Source organism: Saccopteryx leptura, chromosome 5, assembly GCF_036850995.1.
Source record: "Saccopteryx leptura isolate mSacLep1 chromosome 5, mSacLep1_pri_phased_curated, whole genome shotgun sequence".
Lineage (NCBI taxonomy): Eukaryota > Metazoa > Chordata > Mammalia > Chiroptera > Emballonuridae > Saccopteryx > Saccopteryx leptura.
In genome coordinates this window covers 486,872-497,507 of record NC_089507.1, presented here as the reverse complement: position 1 = coordinate 497,507, position 10,636 = coordinate 486,872, and positions in this window count along the sequence as shown.

Below are 10,636 nucleotides of genomic sequence, written 5' to 3'. Positions count from 1 at the left end.
GCACAGCTCAAGATGAGTCCGGTTTGTCTTCCACTCACCACAGCCAGTGGTTTTCACAGCTCCCCTGGAAACCACATTGGTGCCAAGAACAGAGCCCATGGGTGTGGGAGCACAGATGCCTTCTGAATCCTCCGTTTCCCATGCCTCAGAATGCCTCCGAGCTCCCACACATGGCCCTGCGCCCTCTGCTCCCATTCCTGTCCTCTGCCTTCCTGGGCGCTGCGTGACTTCCACCCTTGGTTCTGCGTACTTATCCATGGACAAGATGGGCTGCATCCATGCTGGCATTTCCCTTCAAGCCCCCAGGGCCGCCCGTGGTGCCTGGGGTCTCCTCTCGAGTTCTCTGACTGCTCCCTTCAGTCCGTGCCTCCTGGTGTGCACCCTTTAATGGTCTTTCCAGCATGTTCTGCCAGGAGGAAACAGTCCACAAATACCTATTTGTGGGAAATGTATCCTCATTTTTTCGTATACTTTTTTGTTTGCTGTTCTGGTTTGGTGTTTTTTGCTTTCTTATATTCCAAATCTCTGACTTGATTCTTGGCTTCATCTACTCTACTATTGATCTCCTTTCAATTGTTCCTCATTTTAGTTAGTGTACCTTCATTTCTGACTGATCCTTATTATACTATTGAGCTCTCACTAAGTTCATTGAGCATCCTTATAACCAGTGTTTTGAACTCTATATCTAGTAGATGGCTTGTCCCCATTTTGTTTCGTGTTGTTTTTTTTCCCTCTCAACTTCTGTTCTTTCATTTGGGACATGTTTCTTTGTCTCCTCATTTTGGCAGCCTCCCTGTATTTGTTTCTATGTATTAGGTAGAGCTGCTACAGCTCCCAGGCTTGGTAGAGTAGCCTAATGTAGCAAGCAGGTCCTGTAGGGCCCAGCGGCACAGTCTCCCCAATCACCCAAGCTGGGCATTTAAGGTGCACCTCCTGTGTGGGCTGTGTGCACACTTCTGTTGTAGTTGAGCCTTGATTGCTATTGGCACATCAGTGGGAGGGAGGGACTTACCCCCAGGCCGATGAGCTGCAAGGACTGGCTGCGACCACCAGCCACTGTGGAGGACCAGTTGTGCAGGGGCCCACACAAAGCAGGACTTACTTCAGCAGGGATCTGGTGCCTGCTGAGCGCACCTCTTGAGTGTGCTGCTTGTGAAGATGGTTGGGTGGTGATGCTTTGTTGTGGTCTCAAGCTGTGCACTGGGTGCGCTGGCTCTGGCCTCCTGGGAGGTACAGGCTAAGGTCAGGTGCCGCCTGTTTTCTGCCTGGGACCCCCTGGCATGAGCCATAAACTGAAGATGCCTGCCACTTGTGCTAGGTTTCTAAGTGCCCAGGTAAGGCCAAGCCTGAACTGGCGACCTCAGCGTTCCACTTAGCAAAATGCTACTTGTTTGAGAGATTTTAGGAAAATGGAAAAGCCACTGGAAACAACTTTGGTGGGCCCAAAAATTAGGTTGGGCGGGGTCCCAGAGAATCACCCACGCAGGGCCAACAGTGTAAGCCAGGTCAACAGACTCTATAGGGGAGAGCTCAAAAAGGAACAATGTCCTCTGCCAGCACTTCTATCTGGGAGAAGGCTGCCCCCAAGCTCTTGTGCTGATGCCAGACAGTCCAGTCCCCCCTGTGTGTCTCTGGTGCCTTTCGAGCTGCTCCTCCAGTGCTGGAGCTCAGAGGGGGAGAGGCCAAGCCAGCCCCTGTGCAGGCCCTTTATGAGGGACCGCCAGCCTCTGGCTCCCTCAGCTTCCATCCCTGCTGGTTTTCACAGCCGGAAGTCTGGGGACTTCTCTTCTTGTCTCTGGGACCTGGGCTGGGACCCCTCACTCCTCAGGAGGGGCCTCTGCAGCTGAGATACCCCCCCGATTTTTATCCCTCACACACGGGTGTGGGACAAACCCATTCTGCATCTCCACCCCTCCTATCAGTCTCCATGTGGCTTCTTTCTTCGTTTTTTAAGAGTTTAAGTTTTTTAAAAAATGTTTTGTTTATTGATTTGAGAGGGGGGGAAGGGAGCAAGAACATACCTGCTACACTTGAGCTGTTCACTGATTGCTTCTCATATGTGCTTGATCAGACAAGCCCAGGGTTTTGAACTGGTGACCAGCATTCCAGGTCAACTCTATCCACTGCACCACCACAGGCCAGGCAAGAGTTCACATTTTTAAAACTGATTTTAGAGAAAAGGAAGGGAAAGAGAGAAGCACTGATTTGTTGCTCCACTTATTGATGCATTCACTGGTTGATTCTTGTATGTGCCCTGACCAGGGATCAAATCTGCAACTTTGGTGTATTAGAACAGTGCTCTAACCAGCTGAGCTATCTGGCTAGGGATGTGACTTCTTTAAATCCCTAGTTGTAGTATTTCCATTTGGTTAGATTTCAGGTGGTTCTGAATGATGGTTGTTCTGTAGTTTAGTTGTAATTTTGATGTGGTCATGGGAGGATGTGAGTACCATATCTCACTATGCCACCATCTTGCCTGGTGTATGGCCATGTTTACAGCCACTTTTATCAGAAGATCAAAAGCTGGAATCATCCTGTCCAGCATAAGAATGGATGTCAGTAGCAGTTTTTATAGTGAAATACTCTACAGCCAAGAAAATGAATGATGTGCAGGTCCACACACAACATCAGGTTGTGCGATCTCACAACAGAGAGGAATAGACGTCTGCAAAGCTCCTGCATCAGGATGGAGGATCTAGTGACAAGGGGACTCTCTCCCCTAGACTTCTCATTATCACGAGTCCAGTGAGCCTCCTGCAGAGTCATCTTCAAGTCACCTACAAGTCACGGCTCCAGTGGCTTCTGCTCCATTGAGCGCTCTCTCTGGCACTCTGTCACCTGTTCCTCCAGATTTCAGGGTAGTGGTTTGTCCTGTGACCTTGGCTCTTTGATGGGTCCAAGAAAAGTTGATTTTTCAGTTTTTCAGCTTCTTCTTATAAGGACAGAAATGACAACATCTAAGCTCTTTACATGTCAGAGCTGAAACCATACTTTGTATTTTAATTTTTTGGTCTCATTCCCATCACAGAAGTGTGAGCTCTGGGCAAGCAACATTCTGTATCTCTGCTGACTGCCCCTGTGCAGTGTTTGCTATATGAGGGAGGGAGTGAACAACAGCCCCACTGGCCACTCACAGAGGTCTTTGGCTAACCACCGGTGGAGAGACAAGCAAGCCGTTATTAAATAGCTGGGACCTCTGTGCCCTCCTACTGTCTTCTTCATTGTGTAAACACACCGTGACCCCTATGCTGGTTCCAGAATGAAGGCACCTGGCACCAGCTACCTGGCTGCAAGCTGGACAAATGGTCTGGGAATCATCAGAGCACTGGCCTCCACAGTGGACACTAAACCATTGGAACCACCACAAACGTGGTATAATGCAATATTCTCTCTCAACGTAGAGGTTCATTGCAACCCCAAATTTCCAGCTGTTTATTTTTAGCAAATTCAACAATCTTATACCTACATTTTATGTGGACCAACAAAGGTCTGTGAATCTGGGATTATGAGATTTTAGAGCACATTAAAAAGCAGACAGAGCAACAGAGTAACAAGAGACAGGTGAGGCTCAAAGGAAGAGAGAACCCAGAGAGACCTGGTGTGAGGCATGTGTGCTTCTGCATGCACGTGTGTGCTATGTATGTGTACATGTGCACATGAACTTGAGACGTGATCCCGGGGCACAAGAGAATGGAGAAAGGTGTACCAGAGCAGGTGAAATGATGGACAGCTCCTCGTGGGCAGATGGTGGGCTGAGACTGCTGAGGGCCTAGGCACACCCACCCAGGGTCCTGCCATCCTCAAGAACAAAACATGAACCTGGTGCCGAGTGAAGCCAGGGAGGGCGCAGGGGCAGTGGTGCCGGCAGGGAGGCGTCAGACCACAGGTCTAGCCCCAGGCTCCATGTGCCTATCTACCACCTCCATCGAATGACCTTGGTCACTGAAGAGCCCAGCAGCTATTGCCCTCAGCCCTCTCCCCTGATCTGGGTGCTGCTCTTGGGGCTCAGGGCCATAGGGGACATGCGTGGGTACCGGCTGGGCCCCGGGCAGGAAGATGGGGGCAGTCCTGACCTGGGGATGGTCAGTGAGGCAGGCTCTCTCCCTGCGACCTATGCCCCCTCCCAAGGGGGCCCCCTTTGGCTCCCACCTCCCTGCCTTTGGGCCTAGAAGGGGCTCAGAGGAAGCAAGAAGGGTGTCAGGCCCCAGTCCACCAAGGGGCCCACTACTGTGCCTCTGCTGCTCTTGGCCAGAGCCCACAGGGTGTGCAGAATTGGTCTTCCAGCAAAAACAACATCGGGGAGAAGAGCTGAGGTCAGGGCCAGCTGCACGGCTCTTCCGGGCTCTCCGCCCTGGCTGCCGGCTCTCCTGAGTGAAGACAACCATCTGGTGTGTTGGGCCAGCGCCCAGAGAAGGACCTTGGGCCCTGTGACCAGCGCTGCTCCCTGGCTGCCCTACAGCCTAGCCCCATGGCATGCAGCATCCAGACCAGCCTGGGCCATGGGCACTGAGCCTGGCTATTTTGCCAGTGGCCCTGGCAGGAACGCCTCAGCCTAGCTGGTGTCCCTGACCCTCAGACCTGGTGCGCCGAGGCCCAGGCAGGAGTCTCCTCCGCAGCCAGAGCCCTGATCTCCCACCTGAACAGTGCCGGCAGCCTGCTGTCCCCAAAGCCCTCCGTAGACCAGCAGGTGTCCCCCTGCCAGCATTGCTGAAGACCTGGACTGGCACCCAGGGGGTACAAAAGGACCTGGTGGCATCACACAGTCCCACCCACAGCGCTGCACCCTCAGACAGCCAGTGTGTCTTCTTTCCGTGTGTTTATGAGTGTTGTGCACAAATCACCCACTTCTCTCCCACAAGGGTGGCAGACTTGGTTCTCTTGAACTCACCAATGGTCTTGGTGATACGGACACCCTGGGTGTCTGTGCAGGACACTGCTGGGGTCATGAGTTACTGCTTATGCCTTCCCATCCTTCCTTTAACCAACAATGGTTCAGCCTGTGGCGTGTCCTTGGGTCAATTTGGGGATCTAGTCCCATCCCACACTGTGAGCTTTAGGGAATACACCCCAATGGTTTAAGAGAGTGCTATGTCCCCACAGCCACCTGAACCCCATGAGTTATCAAACTGCATGATTTAAGTCAAGGTAGCAGGTGGAAAATGGCACCTATAGGCCAGTTTATTTGCTTTTCTCTTAGTACTAGTGAAACTGTACACTGCCATGTCCCCATATCCTGTGAATAACCTGTTCAAACTTCTTTCATTTTTATTTTTAATCTATTTATTTGAGAGAGAAAAAATGGAGAGAGGTGGTAAAGGGAGAAAAGGAGAGAAAAAGAGAGAGAAGGGAAGGAGGGAAAAAGAGAGAGAGAGAGAGAGAGAGAGAAGTATCAACTCTTTTTTTCACTTAGTTGTTCCATTTATTTGTGCACTCAACTGACTGCTCAAACATGCCCTGACCAAGGGTCAAACCCATGACCTCTGGCACGCTGGGTTGATGCTTTAGCACTGAGCTTTCCTGCTAAAGCAAACTCTTTATTTTCTATTCGGCAAATTGTGACTTGTCTTTTTCTTATTGATTTTAAAGACATCTTAACTATAATGTGGGTTATAAATATAATTTCATTTGCTGTCCACTTGTTTACATATACATTTTTCATCCTTCTCTGTCACTGGACGGTCAGCCTCAGAAGAGCAAGGAGTGATCAACTTCCCAAGCACAATGTCCCCTTCATCTGGGAGCCTGCTCTAAGCCCCCTGCCCCCCCATACACTGCTTCCAAAAGCCTACCCCACCCAGATCCAGCAGACGGTCTCAGCTGGGAGTCTGCCTAGTCCAGCACCTCTGAACACCCCAGAGTCTGCTGGGAATGGAGGCCAGGACAAGGCCCAGATCAAGAGGCTGGGGTGCCCCTCGGGTAGTAAGAAGAAACATTGCCTGGGGTGCCCAGGCAAGAGGCAGGCTCCCTCATTGCTCTGCTAAGGGCCAGAGGGCTCTGGTCCAAGTCAGTTATGTCTGGACCTAATTGGGTCCAGAAACTAAAATTCCCCATGGAGGAAAAGAGGAAAACCATCCCAAATCAACCAAGGGTCAGAGATGGGTCAGAGGTTGGTCAGAGCCTGTGTGTGGGGCTCATGACACTCCAGTTCCAGGAAGGGAGGAGGCAGGGATGAGGTAGGTGGCTCCTTTCTGTCCTTGGGGGTTAAATGCATTGTTCTCGGCTAATTTCACATCACCCAGGGCACTGACGGCTCCCCCACAGCAGCCAGGCCAATTCTGGGCTCCACCAGGCGCCCCACTTGCTTTGTACTTCCTGGTTGTTCCATCACATCCCTCCAACCCCCCCCCCCACACAGCCCCTGTCCCCACACGGAAGGGGAAGGGGAAGGTCGTCCTCCCGGGCGGTGTATCTCCGGGAAGGCCCTGCCCCCGGAAGCAACCCTTCCCGGTTCCTCCCCGTCGCCTGCCTCCTGACCTCTCCATCTGCTGTGAGCTGGGCCTCTGTCCTCTCTGTCCTCTGGGTGCTGCAGTCTGGTGGGGTTCAGAACAGAGCTGGCCCGTCCCCTCCTGCCCAGTCACAGGAGGAGGCCGGGGGCTGGGAGGGTGGGTCAGGCAGAGGAGGTCCTCGGGGTGGGGGCTACCTGAGTGCCTGGAAAAAGGCCTGGGCAGGCCCAGGCGACACCAGGGAAAGAGGCCACCTCCATCTTGTTGGTGGGAATTGGGGCTTCTGATCACAGTGTTCCCATCTGAGCAGTGAGTGGTAAAGCCGCCAATGGCCACTGCTGTCTGCCTAGTGTGTAGTCCCCTGCAGCCACCCTGGGAGACTTGTAGCCAGACGGGGCAGCCCATGGGCAGCAGCCCAAGCTCAGGGCTGGGGCCAGCTTTCCACAAAAGTGGTGAGTGTTTTAGCAAATGGAAGGTCCTGGAAACTGCTGAGGGAAAAACCAGTCCTGAGGCACATCCAGGCTTGGCCAAGAAGATGACAGCGATGGGGGAACTGCGCTCCTCAGCTCCCCGGGTCACAGGAGAAAAGGGTGCAGGGTAGTCGGTGGGGTGGGCTCAGGTGGTCTTTAACATGGCCAATCGGGCCAGGCCCTCAGTTGAGACCTGCACCCTCAACTGTTCCCTGTGGGGTACTTAAACCACAGCCCCTCAGTGAGGCTCCCCAACTCTTCTCGAGCCCTAACTAAGACCACTTAGGAGGCCAAGGCCTGCTCCTCCTCAAGGAACCCCTGAATTCTCTCCCAAAGGTAGGTCACGTGCTAAGCAGGGGGAGCCTCCTTCTCCTCGGAGGGTGCTGTGAGTGCTTGCTGGGCCCACTGTTGTGAATGGGTATCAGGGTGCCCCTGCCCTAGGAGGTGGCTGGTGGCCATGTCCCACTAAGCCCACTGCCCTCCACTGAGCAGACCTGCCTGCCCACAGGGGAAGGGCTCTAGGCCTGGAAAAGGCCCAGTGCATCTTCTCTGGGTCCTGCCCCTATGGCCCTCTCACCTCTGTGGCCCCAAATTCTGATGTCCATTTCTTTCCAGAGTGACCATTACCTCCCAAATCTCATCAGCTGGTCTCTGCCCCAGGATGCAGTCTCCATGGGGTAGAGGGCACTTGGTCTGTGTGGTCACTACTGTGGTCACTCTTGATGGCAAGAGTGAATGGATGAACGGGGGTGTTCAGCAGCGGGGGGGGGGTGGCCACGTAAGCCACTGGCCTGGTGACTTTGGCTGCTGGCGTCCCTGCATGGAAGAGCCATGGACGCTCCCTTGGGCCCTGTGTTCAGTCCAGGGCCTGGGCCTGTTTAGGTGGGTATACTGGAGGGGGGCTCTACAGCCCACGGGATGAGGAAGAACCCCGTGAGAGGAGCTGTCACACCCACAATGAGACCACATGCTGGGCAGGCCACTCCCCAGACCCAAACAGGTCAGTCGGACGGGGCCTGGCTGGGGGCTCCCACCCCCACTCTTGCTCCCAGCCCCTTCCCAGTGGGAATGGGGGCGACTGGAAGGAGACAAAGGCCAGTGCAGGTCTCCATGTCCACCTGGTGTCTCCAGGAGAGCTCACAGCTGGGGGGCAAGGATGAGGTCACTTCCTGCTGCCCTACCCCCTGTGGCCTGGGGCCTCAAGGACCCCAATCTCTGCTGGCCCTGAGCCTCCACCCAGTTCAGGCCTGTCCAGCGTCAGAGGAGGAGCTGTAGGAATATGCTGTGAAGACCTGCCGAGTCAGGGTAAACAATCAGAGACAGCGAGGGGTCCTAAGACCAAAGCTCTGAGCCAATCGAAGTCCAGGGCTTCTCTGACCCCGTGCTGGAGACAGCAAAACAGCAGGGAAAGATTTTTTTTTTTTTTTTCATTTTTCTGAAGCTGGAAACAGGGAGAGACAGTCAGACAGACTCCCGCATGCGCCCGACCGGGATCCACCCGGCACGCCCACCAGGGGCCACGCTCTGCCCACCAGGGGGCGCCATGTTGCGACCAGAGCCACTCTAGCGCCTGGGGCAGAGGCCACAGAGCCATCCCCAGCACCTGGGCCATCTTTGCTCCAATGGAGCCTTGGCTGCGGGAGGGGAAGAGACAGACAGAGAGGGAAAGCGCGGCAGAGGGGTGGAGAAGCAAATGGGCGCTTCTCCTGTGTGCCCTGGCCAGGAATCGAACCCGGGTCCTCCGGACACTAGGCCGACGCTCTACCGCTGAGCCAACCGGCCAGGGCAGGGAAAGATTTAATAGCAGAATTGTTCAGGCTCTCAGAAGAAAGATTAGAAGTCACCATGTTCCTTGTCCTTTACTTCACCCCCCTGAAAACTTCTGTCTGTTTCCTTGAGTTATTTCTACTGGCTAATAAGTATGTGAGGAAGGCTGGGGATGGGGCCTCAGTCCTTCAGTCTGTGGACCAGGGAGGGCTGCTGCCTCCCCTGGGGCCTTCGAATAGGAACATCTGGTCTCCGAGCAGTGCATTGTCGCCGTGACAAGTGGTGCCCGTGTGAGGAACAGGAACCAAACGATGGGTTAGCTGCTTTGAATAGTTCACTGTCGCCACAACAGGGAACAACCAAGGCAGGACCCCTGGAGGGAGCAGTGCGTGGGGCCTGGTTGGCGGCAGGCAGCCCAGGCATTTATGGGTGGGGTGTCTGGGCGAGCGAGGACAGGCATGCCGAGAGAGGGCCTGGTGCATCTGGACTAATCAGCACCAGACGATGTCCCGCTCCCCTGCAGCCACTCCGTCTCCGAGGCTGCTGTCCCAGAAGGGCTGCTGCTCAACACACTGGGATGCTTGGCCAGGTGAGAAGAGCCCAGAGGCTGCCAGTGGGCCCTGGGGATGGTGGGTGCTGGGCTGAGAACTGGCCCCACTGAGGGACATTCAGGCTCGTGTGTGTGGCCCCAAATTCTGATGTCCGTCGAGACCCCTATCCTTCTCCACCACAAGCCAGGCCCCGTATTCTCCTGACAAAGCCCACAACACACAGGCACAAACCAGTTCTCGTGAAGACATGGACACGAGAAGCAGAGTCAACCCCGTATTCTCCTGACAAAGCCCACAGCCACAGGCACAGACCAGTTCTCGTGAAGACATGGACACGAGAAGCAGAGTCAACCCTGTATTCTCCTGACAAAGCCCACAGCACACAGGCACAAACCAGTTCTCGTGAAGACATGGACACGAGAAGCAGAGTCAACCCCGTATTCTCCTGACAAAGCCCACAGCCACAGGCACAGACCAGTTCTCGTGAAGACATGGACACGAGAAGCAGAGTCAACCCTGTATTCTCCTGACAAAGCTCACAGCCACAGGCATAAACTAGTTCTCATGAAGACATGGACACGAGAAGCAGAGTCAACCCCGTATTCTCCTGACAAAGCTCACAGCCACAGGCATAAACCAGTTCTCGTGAAGACATGGACACGAGAAGCAGAGTCAACCCCGTATTCTCCTGACAAAGCTCACAGCACACAGGCACAAACCAGTTCTCGTGAAGACATGGACACGAGAAGCAGAGTCAACCCTGTATTCTCCTGACAAAGCCCACAGCCACAGGCACAAACCAGTTCTCGTGAAGACATGGACACGAGAAGCAGAGTCAACCCCGTATTCTCCTGACAAAGCCCACAGCACACAGGCACAAACCAGTTCTCGTGAAGACATGGACACGAGAAGCAGAGTCAACCCTGTGTTCTCCTGACAAAGCCCACAGCCACAGGCATAAACCAGTTCTCGTGAAGACATGGACACGAGAAGCAGGGTCAAATGCATTCACCCCCATGTAGCTGCGAAGAAGAGGTCCCGGCCTGGAGCACCTCCCAGGATGATGCCAGTATGGCCTTCTGTGTCCAGGTACCCACATCCTCCCTCTGGACTCGAGGTGCCCAGGCCTCCACGTGTCTTGCGCATGGACCCCAGCCAGGCAGCGGGGTTCAGGGCAGGGCTGGTTGGGGCTGCTGCCTCAGCTAGTGCTGGGCAGTGTCTGCTGGCCAGGAGCCAGAAAGAGCCCAGGACACTCCCTCTCCCCTGCCCGAACTCCATGCAGGCCCAGGAATGACCAGAAACATTGTCAAAGCCACAGTTGAACTCAGAAGGGAGCTGTACGCAAGTGATGTTCACGTGGAAGAGATGAGAAAGAAGGCACCATTCACAACAGCTGAGTGCACAC